This window comes from Erpetoichthys calabaricus, chromosome 9 (genome assembly GCF_900747795.2).
Source record: "Erpetoichthys calabaricus chromosome 9, fErpCal1.3, whole genome shotgun sequence".
NCBI lineage: Eukaryota > Metazoa > Chordata > Cladistia > Polypteriformes > Polypteridae > Erpetoichthys > Erpetoichthys calabaricus.
This window is the reverse complement of record NC_041402.2, coordinates 22,088,146-22,109,523: the sequence shown is the minus strand read 5'-3', so window position 1 is coordinate 22,109,523 and position 21,378 is coordinate 22,088,146.

The window sequence follows — 21,378 nt, the reverse complement described above, 5'->3', positions numbered from 1 at the left end:
AGGTGCAGCTGATGAAGGAGGTAATGAGTCTGACCTCTGAAGAAACTAGCGGCCCTTCTAAGGGCCAGCTGCTTCCCACTTTGTGCAGAGTTCTAAGTCCACTCCTCTGTCTCTTGCACCCCCGGATCATTACATATTCTGCATTAGGAAAACGCTCTACCATCCCTAGGTGTCATGTTTAAGAATAATGTATAATGACTGACAGTATTTAATTTTAAAACCAAATTTTGCAATTGGGTCATCAGAAGATTTCAGAACCTCTTCTGAACCTATCAACCAACACAACATTTACAGGCCAATATATCGACTTTTTTTTTTTATGAAGTCTACTTAGTCCATTTGATGGGGATCATGGTGGCTGCACATTTTCATTTTAATTAAGACAAAGGTTGAAGTTGGACTCTATTATTTGTCTAAATTCTTGATTTTCATATTCTACGCTTGACCTATGAAGATGCAAATAATTAGAGGTATAAAGTTTACCAAAGCTGTGTTTTGTTCATTTTTTACAGAAGATCTGAATCCACACAATGAAAATGTTATGGGAAAGCCCTTATCTCTTACGTACGTGAAAGTATCCTCTACGCAGAAGATGTGTTCACATATGTACAGAATACTTTTACGTACACTATGTGTGAGATGTTTTCATGCATGTACAAGATACTTTCGTGTACATACGAGATAAAGTTAGATTAAAAAAATGACAAAAGTGTGCTTTGGGTATCCCATATGTATTTAAAAACATCTCATACGTTCGTGAAAGTATCCCGTAAGTATGAGAAAACATCTCACACATGTGTGAAAGTATCCAGGATGTATATAAAAATATCTTATATGTACAGGATAGGGGTTATCCCGTAATTTTTTTCATTGTGCTGTTCAGAGCTTCCGTAATTTTATAACAAGTGGAGTGACATGTTAGCTCAGTGCTTAGCATACTGGTTTCAGAGGTGGTGATTGTCCCTTTGGAGTTTGTGTGTATTATCTTCCCAGTTCCCCAAAGACACACAGGTTAGGTGTCGGTGTGGATTTGTGTGTAAGTGGGTCTTGCACTGTATACACAGCTGGTTCTTGTCTTGCACCTGATTCTGCCCAAATTGGACTCTGAGTTACCCATGTTTAGGCATGTTATGTTCCATATGAGTGTGTTTACTCTTTACCAATTTTATTTTTTGAGTCTAATTGCAGCACCGCCATATAGAAAATGTTGTGTGTTTTCCGCTTGTCTTTCTGGTCTGCCTTTTGCCCATACGTGCTGTTTTTTTTTTTTTACTGACTATGGAAATTTTACATTTAAAATTTCAGATTCCTTTATTGGCTGGCTTCTATAATTCATCCACCCACTATAATAAGACAGCTCCAAATCTGGACTATTGTGTGAGAGGCTGGTGTGTGTATTTCACTGTAGATATTTGTTATGCACACTTATAGGAGTTATTGTGTGTTGGGTATTAAAAAGGTCATTGCTGTTTTCATCGTTGTGTCTTTCTTTTTAATTAAATGCATATTTTTCCTGAGTTTGCTAGGATTGCCTTGTAGCTGTTTTTACACATATTCTATACATATACATTTGACTATTTAAAATTGATTATAAGGAGATATTTCTAATTCGAAAGAAATTATGATTGAGTCAAATTTCTTAAACAGTTATTTGTTAATGTATATGGGGATGCTTTGAAATAGGAAGAGCAGCTTGGGAAGGATGGTCATCTTAACAATGTTGATTCTCCTTGCTGACATAGGGTGGAGGGTAGACCATCTATACACATCTTGTTTAATTTTTTTCCATGCAGACAGCAAAATTCTGTTAAAAAAAGCTTTATATTTACTTGTAATATTTACCCCAAGATATTTAAACTGATCTGCTAAGTTAAATGTGAAGTCCGATATTATGTGCTAGAGAATTCACAGTAAAAAGTCCAGATATCTTTTGAAAATCTGCTAATGTTTTTAGGACAGCTGGCACAGAATTTTGTGGGTCTGATATATACACTACCATATAATCTGCATATAGTGATATTTTCTGTTCAAGTCCTTCTCTGAAAATCCCCTTTATCTCTGATGTGTTTCAATAGTATACAGCGATTGCAAAAAGCAAAGGAGATAAGGGGCATCCTTGTTGAGTACCACATTGTAGTATGAAGTTATCTGAAATAATGTTATTAATACAAACTGAGGCTTCTGGAATAGTTTAAAGTAGTTTTATCCATGCACATATTTGTGTAATGTTGGTGAATAGGTAGTCCTATCGACCATAACAAATGCTTTTTCTGCATCTAAATATAATAAAGTCTCTGGGGTGTTAGATATAATGGGTGAATATATTATATTAAACAAACATCAAAGGTTAGAAGTTAAGTGTCTGCCTGTAATAAATTGTTTGGTCATGTGATATTACAGAAGGAAGCACTTTCTCAATCCTTCTGGCTAGATCTTTGGTGAGCATCTTAACACTGTTATTCAGAAGGGAGACTGGTCTTTATGATACACATTGTAGTAGGCACTTGTTCTTCTTAGGAAAGATGGTAATTAAAGCTTGGCAAAAAGTTTGAGGTAGAAATTTTTTGTCTTTAGCTTCTATAAATGTTGCTAATAATAGTGGAGCTAGAATGTTTTATAAAATTCAACTCAATAGTGCCAGTTGCTTTCTCACTTTGAAGTGAGTTTATAGAATCTAGTTATTTTGAAAGTGTCAGAGGTTTTATTCTAATTTTTTAAGAAATTAGACTCAATCATAACTTCATTTATTTGGAATTCGAAACAAACACGCATTCAAAGGGCGACTCTACAATGACCTAAAGCAGAAGGTGGCATGGCACTACCCAACTTTCAATTTTATTTCTGGGCAGAAAATATAAAAGCCATAATGACCTAGACATAGACACAAATTGATTAATATCCACAAGCCTGGTCTGCAATAGAAATAAAATCTTGCAGTACTTCTTTATATTCCCTGCCCTGTGCCTCAGTTAATACAAACAAACATTACACTAAAAATCTAATTACCCTTCATTCTCTCAGAATATAGAACCAATGCAGGAAGCATTTAAGACAGAAAAGTCCAAAAAAAACCCTTGTAGGGATAAAATAGAAGAAACATTGGGAAAGGCAATTCAAAAAGAGACCCCTTTCCAGGTAGGTTGGGCGTGCAATACATAGAACAGAACAAATCCTCAATACAGTATAAAAATAAAAAATTTACAAGTACGGACCAGAATTTAACAGTAGATGATATTACATAATATGATTTGGATTTGTTTAGAGTCCTGGAGACCTCAGCCATTCCACAGCTGAAACAGCGCTCGTCCAGCCAATCCGATACCCCACGATTCCTGCGATCCTCCATCAGGGATGACTTTACCTTAGGCAGGCAAAACAACTTGGCAGGTGGGCTGTGGCACCAAGTGCCACATTTGAGTACCAAGAAGAGAAACAGAATAGGAGAGGGTTAGTGTCCAATTATAACTATCATGTTACTTATGTTTTAGTGCTAATGAGTAACAACAGACATGCAGTATACACAGCTAATCAGCAGCTCTAGTCAGGATATGCTAAATTGAAGTAGTGAGTCTTCAGCAGGGATTTAAAAGCTGAGACCTGTTGCATTTGTTCATCTCATTAAAAAGGTTATCCACCCATTGCCTCACTGAGTGGACCAAAGATGTAGTAACATGCAAGGTTTTAGTGAGTATGGTGAATGTGTAAGATGATCAATGTGCAGGCTGCAAGTGTTGCATGGACATTATGGGCCAACTATTATGACGTTGCAACAAGAAACCTGTACTCTGAAGTCCCTGTCACGCATTAGTTTTCTGTCACTATGCTTTCAACTTCTGCAATCGACTCTGGTGTCACTTCTTGGTATGTCTGACCTGGTTGAGGAGAGTCTGTCATGGAACTTATGCCATTTTGGAACTTCCTTATCTTTATAGTGGTTAAATCTCTTGGCACAGTCTTGTCCCGCGGAACGTGAGTTCCTGATATTTTTTAGTTTATAATTTAAAAATGGAATAAGAATCTGAATGTCTAACAAATTCTGATAAATTCTGAAAAGAATGATATTCAAATATATTGTGGAGAACAGCCCGGACACAGACAGGTAGACATGATGGTTTCACCACACACACATTTATTATACAATATTTACAGTACTTAAAGTACACAATACCCAGTGCCACAGCACCAATCACCCCTTCAGTCCTGGCCACACAACACAATGCCTTCACAGTCTCTGGTCCGCCTCCACTCCTCTCCAACAAGCTTCGTCCACTTCCATCCGACTCTTGCCATTGAATGGAGGGAGGTGGCCTCTTTTATACACCCCCGTATGGACTCCAGGTGCTTCCTGAAGAGCCTCCGTTGACACACCCCTGTGTGGCGGAAGCTCTGGCTGTGTACCCGGAAGTCCTCCGGGTGTCCCCAATCCTCTTCCCCCCAGCACTTCCGGGTGTGGCGGAAGTGCTGAGGTCCAGGGATCCCAAGGCATCGGGGCGCCCCCTGGCGGTGACCACGGGTCCCTACAGGGTTGAGTTTCCAAGCTCTATACCCATGGCCCCCAATAGAACCAGGGCGTTCGCCCCCTCGTGGTCTGGAGGAGGCACAAGCCCTCTTCCGGTCCTCCTGGGCATCCCGGCCGGGCATGAACCCCAGCCGGGTGCCACAATATATATGTAGGTTTTATAAAATAAGCCCGATTTAAAGCATGACAAAAAGTGTGACATAAAAACGTCACATAAAATCGTTGCACAAAATTGTTGCACTTTTAGACTTAGGATTTTATATAAATAGAGTAGATTATACTGTATTGAGGATTACTTGTGTTCTGTTCTGTGTATTGTATTGTATTTACCCCCTTCTTTTTATCACCCACTGCACGCCCAACCTACCTGATAAAGGGTCTCTCTTTGAACTGCCTTTCCCAAGGTTTCTTCCATTTTTTTTTTCTTTTTTGTGAGTTTTTCCTTGTCTTCTTAGAGAGTCAAGGTTGGGGGGCTGTCAAGAGGCAGGGCCTGTTAAAGCCCATTGTGACACTTCTTGTGTGATTTTGGGCTATACAAAAATAAATTGTATTGTACTTATACTGTTACCAGTAACTGCGCACTACACGATAACGTGCAGTGAATACACTTGACCTGAGCATTCATCGTTTTCAGACTCCTCCTCTGTATGTTTAGCATTCGTTTGCTCAGAGGTTGATGTGCTTGTTGCTTCCTGAGCAGCTCTTCTTTTCTCCACTGTAGCAGCCCACTTCTTCTCTTCTTTCATCGGCATCTTTTCGTGTTAAAACTGATTAAGTCACTGTTTGTGTTGCAATTACTTAGTATGTTTTCTTTAATTTTTCACTTAAGCTGGCAATTCAATCTGCCTCATGAATGATTTAAGATATGAAGAGGTAGGGGAAGTGACGGCGAAGGTGGTAGGGATAAGAACGGCGCCCATACGCTTGCGCCACATGGCCACCCTGCTGGCCGCTGCCGAGAGTGAAAACCTGAAGCAGGAGTGACCCTCCATGAACTGAAATGAGCTGCAAGGTTTTATATTTATTCACATTTACTACCTCAGTTATTGATATCTTTTATCCAATCCTGCACTAGAGGGCATCCTTTGAGTCAAATTTTATTTTAGTGCAACATTTTTATTATTACCTCTTTAGACCTAATTGCATCAAGATGATCTATTTTTCAAAAGCCAATGTCACTATTTTATAAAGAACCAATCTGAGCCTGCTTTCAGGCAATTTAGTTTTTCCTTCTTGGCACAGGCTGTCATGAACCTTACAATTTTCTTCTTTTTTGAGGTCACCAGTACATGTCAGATTGTCATATGCAAGTCTGATACATGTTTAGTGAAGGGTTTCTACAAATATCTGACAGACCCATTAAGAGAGATGAAATCATTGAAAGCAGCAGCAGTCTGGCAGAGATGAAACTACTTCCACACAACACGAAGAAGGCCATTTTAAAGTTCGCTGACTTTACTATCTACTGTTCATTGCCAAGTTAGAGCTTCATTAAAATATGCTTTTTTTGTCAATTACTTAAATATGAACATTGTATTGCCTTGCATATAATACTAGCCTGGGTATATTTGTAGAATGGGTTAAGTAAAACATCAAAGACTTCTGTATTTTTAAATGGTAGCCCTGTTGTTACTGCTACCTGTTTCATCCATTATCCACACTTCCTGTTTATCGATTTCTTTCTACGTTTGAGTTGAAAATTTGTTCTTTTTCACCCTGATTGGATTGCAGAATTGGAGTAACTACTTGGTTGGTTGTAACCGTGAACGCTGTCATGTCTGACTTGTCCTCTTAGTTCAAGGTGGACAGTTCGTAGTGCTTAAATTATGAAGAAAAGAGATGACAAAGCTGGAGTTAAACAACAGCCCTTCTATTCTTCTTTAGGTTGTGCTTCACTTCTGCTCTTGTTCAAGCCTCATCCAACACCCCCCTGCAAAAGCACACAATACTCCTATTTATATTACAGTAGGTAGAAGCAGCATGTGGTGCTGCCCGGATATATAATGTTAAGCTCTGGTCATTTGCCCACTAGACTGGCTTCAGTCTGTTCAAATGTTTCACTTGCTCTGAGCCAGCAGGTGGCACTGGTGTGCAAACTGTAGCATGCCGGAAAAACAAAACTCACTGGGACCTGCTAGGGTCAAAATGTTGGGTTCCAAAGTACTTTATCTTGTCTGTATGGTCCTACAGAGCAACTGTGCAAAATTTGGTCCAGATGTGGGGTTGATGTTCTTGATCAACTTTCACCAAACAGCTTGGTCCTGCACCTCCTCCCCAGTCAGACCCTTTCCCTTCAGATCTTCTTTCACTCTATCCATCCAATTCCACTTTGGGTTCCCTCACTTTCTCTTCTCCTTTGCCATCACTCTTTTGCTCACGTATTCACTGTCTCCCCTCATCACACATCCATACCACTTCAAACTACATTCCTGTACTTTCTTAACTATCTCTCCCACTTTTGTAGAAGTCTGATTGCCTTGTCTCTTATTCTGTCCTTTTTTTTAGCCCCACAAATCCATCTTAACATTCTCATTTCTGCTACATCTAACTTCTTCTGCACTCCCTTTACTGTCCATCTCTCAGCTCCATACATCACTGCAGGTCTTACCACTTTCTTAAAAACCTTACCTTTCTTTGATCACTCAATACTCCTGATACCTTCTTTCAATTGTTCCATCCACACTGCACTCTATGGGTTATCTCTTCATCTAATTATTTATCTTGGGCTACCACAGATACTAGATATTTAAACTTAACCACTGTCTTTAATGTCTCTCCCTGCAGGCTAATTTCTGAATCCTGATCATCATTAAGCCTCATATATTGTGTCTTCTTCTTCCTATTTATCTTCAATCTCCTGTCCTCCAAAGCATCTGTGTTTTTACAACTTCTCCCTTCACTTCCTCTTTTCTGGTGCTACACAACACAGTGTCTCCAGCAAAGAGCTTGCACTGGGGGGATTGGTCGTTTATCCCATGAGTCAACACATCCATAACCAGAACAAAGAGATGAAATCTTCAAGAAGATCCCTGGTGCAGACCTACTCAATCTGGGGTCTTGTCTGTTACCCCGACACTGCTTTTAACCCGTGTCCTCACTCCCTCACTTCCACCAATGTGTTAATTTACTGAATTTGTTCAGAGTTGCAGGGAGGTGGCACCTAGGCTGGCAGGATAGGGTGTTGGTAGCAACAGATCTTGTGTGGCGTGCCAGACCATTGAAGGGCAATGTTCCAGTACCCGATTGTTATCATATATTAGTTGCAAATTTGACCGTTTTTGTATTATCCTTGTAAATCTGCATAAGCTATCTGAAGCTGTATTATTTGTAGAGTACAATACAAGAATAAATTGAGTTCAGATAAAAAAATGCATTTGAAGCAGCTTTATTATTTACTTTACATTGAGCAGCCATTATGTCTAAGGAATTGGCAGCATGTGTACATTATATTATTGCTGAGGATTATTTAAAAAAGGCAAAAAGAAAAATATAAAATGATGAAATTTTTAATACAATATATATTCAATATAAGAAAAGCTTTATAGTAGAAGGAAACGCTGCATATAAATAATATGCTTCCTTTCAAAAGTTCTAAACAATTTTTCTAACATTTTTGCTTTTCTTTCTCGGACACTGTTTGTCTAATTAGTCCCAATGGGGCATCACTGATTTGCTTTCTTCATTCTGTTTTTACTCTGTGTTACTACTCTTGTGTATGAGTGTGTGTTAAGTAAGTTAAAAATAAAATAAAGGAATTTCGGGCTTTTATCTTACTGCCTGGATCCAAGCTAATAAGAAGCAATACAATATGTCCGTCAATAATAACAGTTCCTACATTTTTTTTTTTAATTTTGTTCACCAAAGAAGGTGCTGTGTAAAATAAAGATTTCTGGATTGTGTGCTCCACTCAAAACACTTCATCAAATTTCAAAAATTACAGTTTCAGGCCTCCAACAGATCTGAGCGCTTCAGACGCTATGAGGCCTAGAAGCTCTTTGTATTCATGTGAGAAACACGACAAAGTTTATTTTTACCTCTTGTATAATTGTACAATTAAATAATTCAGTACTGAATTCAGTAGGCACTTTTAATGTGATGATGTGTTGCTTTACCTAGAAAATTGATTCATTTTATTTTTGCACACAAAAAAAGTTATGTCGACTTCTGAAAACACATATGTATATTGTCACACACGTGTGCATAAGGGGCAGCAGCAGGATCTTGTTAGTGTAGAAAAGCTGGTAAACAGGGCTAGTCATGTGCACTAATGGCCTTATCCTTGCAGGAACAAGTAAAGCCAGTCTCAACCCCTTCCGGCATCAAACCACACCCCTGGATGACATCATTTCCCCTCCTTATATTGACATCTCGCCTCTTCCTTCTTCCCTGCTATATAAGCGCACTAGTCATCTGCTACAGCAGTCATGTTATTGACTCAGTCCTGAGAGATTACTCTTTTGCTAACGAGCAATTTTCCATTTTGTAGCGATCCAGACAATATACGTCCAAACCTTCATGTTGTCATTTTTGTATCATTACTATATATATGTATATATATATATATATATATATAGATAGATAGAGAGAGAGAGTAAGGTTTGTAAACTCTTTTGGGACTCCCAAAGACCGTCCTGTAGCACAATCGCTGCCTCTGTGGAAGATGGCTTCTCTGTTTCCAGGGCAATCGCAGGCTCCCAGCGCTGCAGCGGCTTGCCACAAAAACAAATCTGAGCCCACCGCTGTCGCGCTATAAGTGCCTGTCATCAATGGGTGATGCAAGGAACATTATAAATGCAGGGAACAGTATAACAGTCAACCCTTGATATACGACCGGCCTGACATGCAAACAACTTGCTTTACGACCAAAATTTTTTGTTTTGAATTACGACCAACATCTTGCGTTACGACCTGAATGCGGTCACGTGTATCCGCTTGTGCGATTGTAAACAAACAACCGAGAGCATTTGTAAGCGTCAGTCGGAGCCCAGATACATGTGTTTGTGGACGTAACTTTGGTCAGTGCAGTGATTTATATAATTTATTTCGATAATTGCTAAGGAAGGAAGCGAAGGTAACGAAGGTAAAGAAAGCGATCACAATCGAAACGAAGAAGGAAATTGTGTGGAAATATGAAAGTGGCGTTCGTGTGACCGATCTCGCTAATATGTACACATGTGGAAATCCACCATCTCGACAATTTTACAAAGAAAAGATTTGTATAAGGAAACTCCTTCCAAACAATAACCACCTTCTATTTCATTCTCCTCCTCCTTCCTTCCTGCAAGCCAAAGATGTCAACTTAATTGGTGAGTACAGTATGAAATTGTTGTTTCTAGTAGGCTAGGCACTTTTTATAACTTTTTGGTTAGTGCATTACAAAAATTATTGGTGTTTTTGGTAAATTATGCACATTATACAACCCTTTTCTATTAAAAAAAGTTAAGTAAGTGTTGCTGTGGGCGGGTTTGGAATACATTAAGGGCATTTCCATTATTTCTTATGGGAAAAATAGTCTTGACTTACAACCAACTTGAGTTACAACCAGCCCTCGTGAATGAATTAAGTTCGTAAGTCAAGTGTCCACTGTACTTGGCCACTAACCCTGCCTGACTGCTGTGTCTGTGTATAGGAGGGTGGTAGATCCCACTATAATAAATAACCGTACTGTTCCTGTTTGAAGCTGAATAAAGTTGGTTTTGCTAAAGTAAAGAGATTTAGCCTCGTGTTTTGGGGTGCAAGACAGGGACTCACATGTCACTATATATATATATATATATATATATATATATATATATATATATATATATATATATATATATATGTGTGTGTGTGTGTGTGTGTGTGTGTGGGTGTGTGTGCAAAAAGTAACAAAAGACACATTTATTCTGTGGTTTTCCTTCAGATGCAGAACTGAGAAACCTTGATAGTTTAGAGGTTTAATATATTAAAACTATCAAGTCCACAGGTTTGAGAGAAGGAACTAAAAGAAATTGAAATTGACATGACGGGCTTGTAATGTAAACATCAATACACCAGCAAAACAGGGGAGTGACTCCCGGAAAGTAGGTGGAGTCAAATAGATGCCGCTGACAGGGGTGTCATCATACGGGCCTCAGAATTGGCTTAGGTGACTGAATCTGTACAAGGCTTCAGACTGTCTCACCTGCAACTGTACTCTGTTGTCCCAATTGGCGCTTCTCTTTCATCCCACACTCTTAAAAATAAAGAATCTAAAATGGCATTTTACTGGGGTGTGAGGTTCCTTGAAGACTCCGTGCTTGACAAGGAGCCACTTCATTCCAGAAAGGGTTTCTTGGTCTTTGAAAATGTTCCTAATATGTGGACAAACAAACCTTTAAAGTGTAGTCGGCAGGATACTTGAAGATGGAGAGGATTTGACGACCTGTGTTATTGTGTGCAATGAATCTGTTTAAAATCAGAAACCTAGTGGTATTCCACAAATCTGTTCCCATCTATTCATGGTTATTTATGGAAGCCTGTTATGCATTTAAGCAAATAAATATTCTTTCTGGAACCTTCATGTGGATTCATGTGGTATGGTTCCCATAAGGCATCACTCTTAAAAACCACCCTGGCATCTTTATTTTTAAGATTGCAGCAACTTCCAAACCTGTTGTCCATTTCAAACTAAAAACTTTCAGTGAGTTGCCTGTTGAACACACAAAAGCAGACAGTTTCAGCCTCACTTGGTTAGTTCAGCTTATTAGTAAACGGATCACTTAGGCTGCCTACATGTGAACAGAGCAACACAGGATGTAAAAGGTTACTAGGCACATGGCCATCCCCTTACATTACTCTCAAAATTTGCAAATTACCCCACTCACAAAGTTCTGATACCTGGTGCCTTCCTTCTCTTACTATGAATACTTCCAACTTGCTAGGATGCAACATTTGAAACCAAGGCTTTGAAGCTCATATCACTTTAACACATTGACCGTAGGACCATTTATTATGTACATATGATAAATAATATACTCTACCAAAACTTGTTAAAATGTAAAGAAATGTATTAGAAAGCAATGGTTTTATTATTAACAGTAAATTTTTCAAAATGTAAAAAACTGTTACTTACATTATTTTCACCAGCAGCATGACTAAAAGTCTCCATTTGAATGAGAGTCCTAGAAGCATGGGACCACGCAGAGTGCAGGTTTAAAAGAACATCCAACCATCCATCCATTATGCAACCTGCTATATCCTAACTACAGGGTCACGGGGGGTCTGCTGGAGCCAATCCCAGCCAACACAGTGCGCAAGGAAGGAAACAAACCCCGGGCAGGGCGCCAGCCCACCACAGGACGCACCAGCACACACTAGGGACAATTTAGGATCTCCAGTGCACCTAACCTGCATGTCTTTGGACTGTGGGAGGAAACTGGAGTACCCGGAGGAAACCCACGTAGACACGGGGAGAACATGCAAACTCCACGCAGGGGGGACCCGGGAAGTAAACCCGGGTCTCCTAACTGCGAGGCAGCAGCACTACCCACTTTAAAAGAACAAGTTCCATAAATATAATGCATTTCTTTGCACTGTCTATGCTCATTCTGCATAAGTACCAGAGTCTACAGGTTCTACATCATCCTATTAATTGATAGTTGTCATTATCATCAAAATTTTCATCTGGCAATAAATCTAGCGGTTTCAAAACATCATGAGCTTTATGCCTTTTTCACAACAATGTAATTATGAACTGTCTATGTACAGTATGCCACTATTTTACACAAGCTGTTGCCACCAAAACAAATAATCTGGTTATCCATTAGATGGCAGCACTATGGTAGGTAACTGAGATGCAGCAGCAAAACTCACCATGGTGGCTATACACTGAGATACGATTTCTCTCATACCGTATGTCACGTGTTGACGGGCTCAATGAGATATGACTTAACTCGTACAGTGCATTCAAAGTGTTGATGAAGTGCACTGTGTTGAAACAGAGTACCAAAGCCTGTATCGAAATCCCATTACCATGGGACTGACAGCATCTCAACCTTCAAACGTCACTATAACACTGGGAATGGTCTGACTGCTTGGAAGCTCTGTGCCATCCCACAGGCATTTTAAAGGCAATGTGAGATAACTGTTTATATTTTATACAGAGAAAATATTGAATTAAATATGAGCACCAGAAGTATGAAAACCTGTTATCTGACAAAAAAGGTAAATGCAATATCTGTACTGGAAATTGCAATGTATCATTACTAATACAAGCTACTGAAAACACATTCCCTCATCCCCCTTAACACTCTGCACCTTCCACAAACACATTCCCTAAACCCTTTAATGATTATCTTTACCCTGTAATAGAATTATAGGATTTTCAAAACACTGAAAAATATGAATCTTTCACATTCTCACAAAAATTCTCTCACGTGAAAAACTTGTCACACAATTATGAATCAGTGTTGGTCTACAGAGTTCTGACGCTCTTTATAATAAAAAAATAGTAAATAATTACATTTTTATAGCACTTTTCTAACCTACTCAAAGTGTTTTACATAGACCATGGAGAACCACTTAAGCCATCGCCAATCTTTAGCATCTGGATGATGCAACGGCAGCCATTCTTACATTAGTTCAGTCACCACATGTTAGCAATTAGGGGGCGAAGGGGTGCAAGAGATAGTTAGCCAATTTATTATCGCGAATGTTTATTGAGTTTGTCTACTCCTGCTCTTGAAGATTAACATACACACCGATACACGCACACATAGAGATCCAAGCCAGACAAAGTCTCAGGTGGTACCAATTGCCAGTCATTGCTCAATATTCCTCATAGGATTCTCTACATAGGCGCTCACTATCGCTAGTTGTAACAAATATGCTGGCGTCAGCATGACACACGTAAAAGTGCTGTTCTTTTAGTTGCCACTTACTAACCAAACTACGTCTTGATTTTATCACAGTTGTTCTAATTATTGAGGAGTGACCTGCATAGCCTTGATAAACTCAGCGGGCAAAAAAGTGGTAATTTTGCCAACGCTTGGCACCCTCTTATTATTTCAATAAGTCTAGATAAAACAAAAAGTATAGAAAATACAAAAACAATGTGCCATTTTTTAATGTATAATAAAACCAAATAAAAAATAATAATAATAGAATAATAAGTTGAAGATAATAATAATATATATATATATATATATATATATATATATATATATATATATATATATACAGTGATCCCTCGCTATATCGCGCTTCGCCTTTCGCGGCTTCACTCTATCGCGGATTTTATATGTAAGCATATTTAAATATATATCGCAGATTTTTTGCTGGTTCACGGATTTCTGCGGACAGTGGGTCTTTTAATTTCTGGTACATGCTTCCTCAGTTGGTTTGCCCAGTTGATTTCATACAAGGGACGCTATTGGCAGATGGCTGAGAAGCTACCCAACTTACTTTTCTCTCTCTCTCTCTTGCGCTGACTTTCTCTGATCCTGACGTAGGGGGTGTGAGCAGGGGGGCTGTTCGCACACCTAGATGATACGGACGCTCGTCTAAAAATGCTGAAAGATTATCTTCACGTTGCTACCTTCTGTGTGCAGCTGCTTCGTGAAGCGACATGCTGCATGGTGCTTCGCATACTTAAAAGCTCAAAGGGCACGTATTGATTTTTGATTGTTTGTTTTTCTCTGGCTCTCTCTCTCTCTCTCCCTGGTCCTGACGAGGGGGGTGTGAGCTGCTGCCTTCAACAGCTTTGTACCTGCGGTGCTTCGCCTACTTAAAAGCCAAACAGCCCTATTGATTTGTTTGCTTTCCTCTCTGTTTCTGACAGTCTGTGCTCCTGACGCACACTCCTTTGAAGAGGAAGATATGTTTGCATTCTTTTAATTGTGAGACAGAACTGTCATCTCTGTCTTGTCAAGGAGCACAGTTTAAACTTCTGAAAAAGAGACAAATGTTTGTTTGCAGTGTTTGAATAACATTCCTGTCTCTCTACAACCTCCTGTGTTTCTGCGCAAATCTGTGACCCAAGCATGACAATATAAAAATAACCATATAAACATATGGTTTCTACTTCGCGGATTTTCTTATTTCGCGGGTGGCTCTGGAACGCAACCCCCACGATGGAGGAGGGATTACTGTATATATATATATAAAAGCCAAATACCACTGACTCACACATCACAAAATCTCCCGAACCATGAGGGCTTGGGACTTGAAATTTGGAATGTACATTACCCTTGGCCCATAGGTGCTCGCTAAGAAATGGTTTTAAAAATTTTGTGGTCCAAGCGCGAAATTTCTTACAGTTTTTTAGACCCATTTGTATGTACTTAACGGATTTAGATTGGGAGTATTTTTCTATAATTTGCTTGAACATTCTGTTGATTTTGCAACTTTCTGATCGCCCTAAGTATCATAGTTCACTTGCGGTACTGATTTATTAGCGCAAATCCGAGAGAAACTCATCGGGGCTGCAGGGAGGGGGGGGGGGGGCATTCCTCACTCACGCGTCTGCCTCGGGGTGTAACCTTAACTCCGCTTAGTTAGCGAACAAGAGAACTACTTATCGGATTTAGATCTTTTTTTTTCCTATAATTTGCTTGAACATTCCAGTTTGCTATATATTAGTGCTAATCCAAGACAGAGGTTACGGGCCAAGGGGAGGGGAAAGAGTGAGGTCAGGAGTAGAGAGCTGGGTGGGGGCCTCCTCACTGCCCTGTTTCACTAATATGCGGACAAAGCCGCGGGGGATGGCTAGTAGAAGATAAAAGAGACAACTAAGTCTAGATATAAACAGTCTTAGAAAGCTTAGTGAAAATCAGAAATGTCAAGGGGTGGATGTTGTCCTGGGAAGCTTTTGGTTTAACGATCTCAGTTATTTATAAGTTACGTTTTCTGACATCCAATTCAGATGGGCTAATGTCTATTGATCTCTGACATCTCCTCCTATGTTGCCCTTCTGTCATTTTCTTCTTTTTGGTGCCTCGGACAAGCCATATTTATGTTAAAATGCACACTTGGGTTTTCTGGACATGTGGCATTGCACACGTTTGATTGGCTGTCTGATCAAAGTGTTTGATCTTTTAAGTACCTTTCTCAAGCTGTAAACTTAGTCCTACAATGTCCATCTGTTCCCAGGTTATAAATTGATTTAAACACGTTCTGCAGCATCTGTACTTATCTTCAATTCCCAGCTCATAAACTAAATGAAAACAAACCAGCTGGAACAGATGCATAAATTACTGGTACAATACAGGAATGTACAGAAAAGGCTTGCAATGGCTATAATTAAAATCTTGTAAACTCAGTTTATCTCGGTTCATTTGAGCAAAATAATTAAAACATAATTTAAATATTCTGGAGTCCAAAAATTGAAGATTTTCCACACTGGGACAGCCAATAACTGGGATAGGGGACAATTAAGGGGCCAGAATAACCAAGCCAAGCTGGGCGATATAGCCAGGACATTAGGTACCAACTTACTCTTTTTGAAATAAGATTTGTAATGTTGTACCGTGTAAGCCATTGTGAATTGTGACATCAAGCAGAATGACACCTTTTATAGGCTAACTAATAAGATTACAATATGCAAGCTTTCGAGGCAACTCAGGCTCCTTTTAGCCTCAAGCAGAGAAGACTGTGCAAGGACCTAATCTAGGTCTTCAAAACTCTCAAAGACATTGATAAAGTATATCCAGCAGAATTCTTTTCTGATAGATATTCACATCTTCATTAAAGAACTGGGACAAGTTTGATAAAAGTTTTGAGTCTGTAATCAGGCAGGAGAAAAGGTCACCCACCTTCTTCATTTATTACTCTTCAGCTAATGCTTGAACAGGGAACATTCTTCTACAGCATGATCAGAATGGTCCAAGAAACAAAGGATACAGGTTCATTTTATAAACGACTGAATTTACATACAGTGTCAATCGATGCACACGTTTACTCTGGTTGGTTCATTGGTTTACACGCAAATGATCTATACAAAATTAAAGTCGATTTTATTATTGTTCCTATCTATTCTTATACCGATTGGGTTGAGTCACCACCCTTGGAATTTCTGTGTACATAACAACTGTCCAATCAGGTCATCTGATTTCTTAGTCATCAGTCAGTACATTTTGTGTGTTACATTTTGGTCTGTGTTGTTCACTTGACCTTTATCTTGCTTTCCAGATATGCCTGAACAGGCTTCTGGCTTAAAAAACTGCTGAAAACACATTACTTACACATCACTTTCTCATAGCTTCACTTTAATTTAATCCTGATACTCTGTATATTCAATTCATTATAATAAGTATTCATGGTGGCTCTAAAATCCGTACCAACCCCTACTCTCTCTTCTGTTTCTTTTTCCGGTTTCTTTGTGGTGGCGGCCTGCGCCACCACCATCTACTCAAAGCACCGTGATGTTCCAACATTGATGGATTAAAAGCCAGAAGTCTGCATGACCATCATTATCAAGTCCTTCCGTGAGAACCCTAAATACAAAGAGGACTATTTCATTTATGTTAGGTAGAATGCCCAGAGGGGACTGGGGTGGTCTCGTGGCCTGGAACTCCTGCAGATTTTATTTTTTTCTCCAGCCGTCTGGAGTTTTTTTTTTTGTTTGTTTTTTCTGTCCTCCCTCGCCATCGGACCTTACTCTTATTCTATGTTACTTAATGTTGTCTTATTTTAATTTCTGACTTTGTCTTTTATTTTTCTTTTCTTCATTATGTAAAGCACTTTGAGCTACTTTTTTTGTATGAAAATGTGCTATATAAATAAATGTTGTTGTTGTTGACATTTGTGAACCCTTTATGCTATTTCTTTAACATGAATGCTATGTCACCCTAAAATTATTCTTCCATACTTTCAACTAAACAGTGAGTCGCATTCTCAAGGGCACAAGGGGATGTGCATTAAGGACTGAAGCCAGGAAGCACTTCTTTACGCAAAGAGTTGTGGCAATCTGGAGCAAACGACTGAGGCATACAGTGCATCCGGTAAGTATTCACAGCGCATCACTTTTTCCACATTTTGTTATGTTACAGCCTGGACATGATTTAGGAAGGCACACACCTGTCTATATAAGGTCCCACAGATGACAGTTCATGTCAGAGCACAAACCAAGCATGAAGTCAAAGGAATTGTCTGTAGACCTCCGAGACAGGATTGTCTCAAGGCACATATCTGGGTAAGGTTACAGAAAAATTTCTGCTGCTTTGAAGGTCCCAATGAGCACAGTGGCCTCCATCATCCGTAAATGGAAGAAGTTCAAAACCACCAGGACTCTTCCTAGAGCTGACTGGCCATCTAAACTGAGCGATCCGGGGAGAAGGGCCTTAGTCAGGGAGGTGACCAAGAACCCGATGGTCACTCTGTCAGAGCTCTAGATGTCCTCTGTGGAGAGAGGAGAACCTTCCAGAAGGACAACCATCTCTGCAGCAATCCACCAATCAGGCCTGTATGGTAGAGTGGCCAGACGGAAGCCACTCCTTAGTAAAAGGCACATGGCAGCCCGCCTGGAGTTTGCCAAAAGGCAACTGAAGGACTCTCAGACCATGAGAAAGAAAATTCTCTGGTCTGATGAGACAAAGATTGAACTCTTTGGTGTGAATGCCAGGCGTCACGTTTGGAGGAAACCTGGCACCATCCTTAAAGTGAAGCATGATGGTGGCAGCATTATGCTGTGGGGATGTTTTTCAGCAGCAGGAACTGGGAGACTAGTCAGGATAAAGGGAAGATGACTGCAGCAATGTACAGAGACATCCTGGATGAAAACCTGCTCCAGAGCGCTCTTGACCTCAGACTGTGGCGACAGTTCATCTTTCAGCAGGACAACAACCCTAAGCACACAGCCAAGATATCAAAGGAGTGGCTTCAGGACAACTCTGTGAATGTCCTTGAGTGGCCCAGCCAGAGCCCAGACTTGAATCCGATTGAACATCTCTGGAGAGATCTTAAAATGGCTGTGCACCAACGCTTCCCATCCAACCTGATGGAGCTTGAGAGGTGCTGCAAAGAGGAATGGGCGAAACTGGCCAAGGATAGGTGTGCCAAGCTTGTGGCATCATATTCAACAAGACTTGAGGCTGTAATTGCTGCCAAAGGTGCATCGACAAAGTATTGAGCAAAGGCTGCGAGTACTTATGTACATGTGATTTCTCAGTTTTTTAATTTTTAATAAATTTGCAAAAACCTCAAGTAAACTTTTTTCACGTTGTCATTATGGGGTATTGTGTGCAGAATTCTGAGGAAAAAAATGAATTTAATCCATTTTGGAATAAGGCTGTAACATAACAAAATGTGGAAAAAGTGATGCGCTGTGAATACTTTCTGGATGCACTGTATAGTTGAAGCAGAAACCTTGTTAACCTTTAAGAAGTATCTGGATGAGATCTTGGGACAGTTTAGCTATTAGTTAAACAAACAGGCTTAATGGACTGAGTGATTTCCACTCGTTTGTCAAATTTCTTATTTATTTTTACGACCACAGAGAATCCGAAGGTTGGTGTCAATTTTAAATCACAGTATTCCCATCACTGCACTGGGGCAATGGGATCCAAACACAGACCACAGGGTAAGGCTGCCCAGATGGCCTTACATATTATACATATTAACTGACTAGATCAGGACCCCTCCTAATATTGTTATTATTATAGCAACCACCAAGTCAAATTCCTTGCATGTGTAATGTAAATCCATGATGATAAAAAAAAAGTCATGCAGATGACACTGTTATGGAGATAAAGAATTAATTTGGTCTGTTAAGATGACATTGTAAATACTCTTCCAAGTAAAGACCAAGTATGCTCTGCAGACACCCAGGGCTTTCTTCATTTCCCTTCTCATAATATATACAAGAATATCTCAACATAATGACAATATGTCTCATAATTCCCTGCAGTATAAACATAAACACATGTTATGGACACCTTTTATAGAGAATAAACTGAAGTGACATATTGTAGATGATGCATTTGCCGATATCCTTGTTAGTCACTGCATGTTATTATTTACATGTTTTGCAATATGCACAAACGTTGGCTTTCTTTTCAGCTTGTGTTTCTTGTGAGCCTGTTACGATGAAGTGAACAACAGAAGACATACGCTGTAATAGATGCTAGAAAAAATGTTAATTTAGCTTCAGTAAATGACAGCTTGCTGTAATGCAGCTTGAGAAAAGGCCAGTTATCTGTGCATGGCGTCCAGAGAGTGAGAGTGAGAAAGAGCAATTAGATGTTTGAGTGGCATCTGAACGGAATGCACCCAATTACATATACATGTGAGCATGCAGTACAGTGGCAGGTTTTTTTGTTTTTAATTATTGCTTATTTTGAAGTCATTCGGCTCCGATTGAATTGATCTTACACATTAGGAGATTATACCTAATTTTGGGTCCATCTGTCAATTTTCAAAATTAGCCCAATCCAACTTCATTATTGCAGGGGGGTCCTGATCTCATTGGTTAAGGTGATGGGCAAGTGAGGCTCGGTCAAGATAAACATCTTTATAAAACTGTATGTGAAAACAGAATCCATCATCTGCACACAGTGAGTTCAGATCATCCCATAGTATGAGCAGAATCTTTGTGGTTTGATAGCATTTAATGTGGTGTGATTTCATCGGAATTAGGTGTGTTTCTTTATTTTCTCTTTCTTTCAGAGACATACACAGTGGATTCAAAAAGTATTCAGATCCCTTCACTTTTTTCACATTTTGTTATATTGCAGCCTTATTCTTCGAGAGATAGTGTGATAAAAACACAGACCAGACACCATATAAAGGTTTAGGGCCGCCACCCGTATAATATCCCTGGCTGCAAAAGGTTTTTTAAGTTGACAGCGATGTTCACAATACTGAATCCAAAACAGAACTGATTTATTGGTGGCAAGATGGAGGCTTTAAAGGCTCATATAGGAAGTGACATCATCGAGGGGGCCAGACCGGGAAGTGTCATCATTGAGGGCCCCAGACCCAGAAGTGACGTCATCGAGGGAGCCGGAACCTAGTAGGATTTCTTGGGAGTGGTCTGCAGGGAACTGAGAAAGACAGTTAGTGCACCCTGCTGCCCCCTGGTCGGATGTGGCATTACCATTACTTAAGCCCTTCAGCTGCCTCCAACTCACATGTGTGTGACGATAGATAGATAGATAGATAGATAGATAGATAGATAGATAGATAGATAGATAGATAGATAGATAGATAGATAGATAGATAGATAGATAGATAGATACTGTAGATATAAGGTTTGATCAAAAATACATGTTTAAATAAAAAATTGCAGTAAAAGACACATTGCCATTAACCCCCTCAAAATACTCATCCTCGCTTCAAACACACTTATCCCATTGTTCTTGCCACTTTCTGACGCACTTCTGGAAGTTCTCTTTCGTGAGTGTCTTTAGTTTGTGCTGTCGTGGTTGCCTCGATGTCCTCGAGCAACACTGAGGTTAAGACAAGAAGCACATGTCGCGGGTAATTTGCAGAAGTCAATCGTGCAGCCAAGCACAAGAGTGTGCTAAGTGCAATCCGGTAACAGAAATCAATGAATAAAATGTCAGTTTGACAGAGCATATTTATAAAATGTAAGAAAATTATCATAGGCGTCATAATTATTTTCTGATTTACAGTGGCTGATGATGACACTTAACTCTTTTTAGTGCAGTTTAATAACATTGGAGTGTTTTGATAAAGGAGAATCATTTGCCCATGAAAACACAGATTATTAAGAAACCAGGTTTCTGCCTTAACCGGATTATTCACCTTAAGCTGACTGTGTGTGTGTGCATGTAAATACACTGAGTGATCTCAAGTAGTTACAACCTTTCCTATGACACTTGAAATTTTGCTCAGGGGCATCCTATTCTTTTGATCATTGTGGAGATGTTTCTATATCTTGT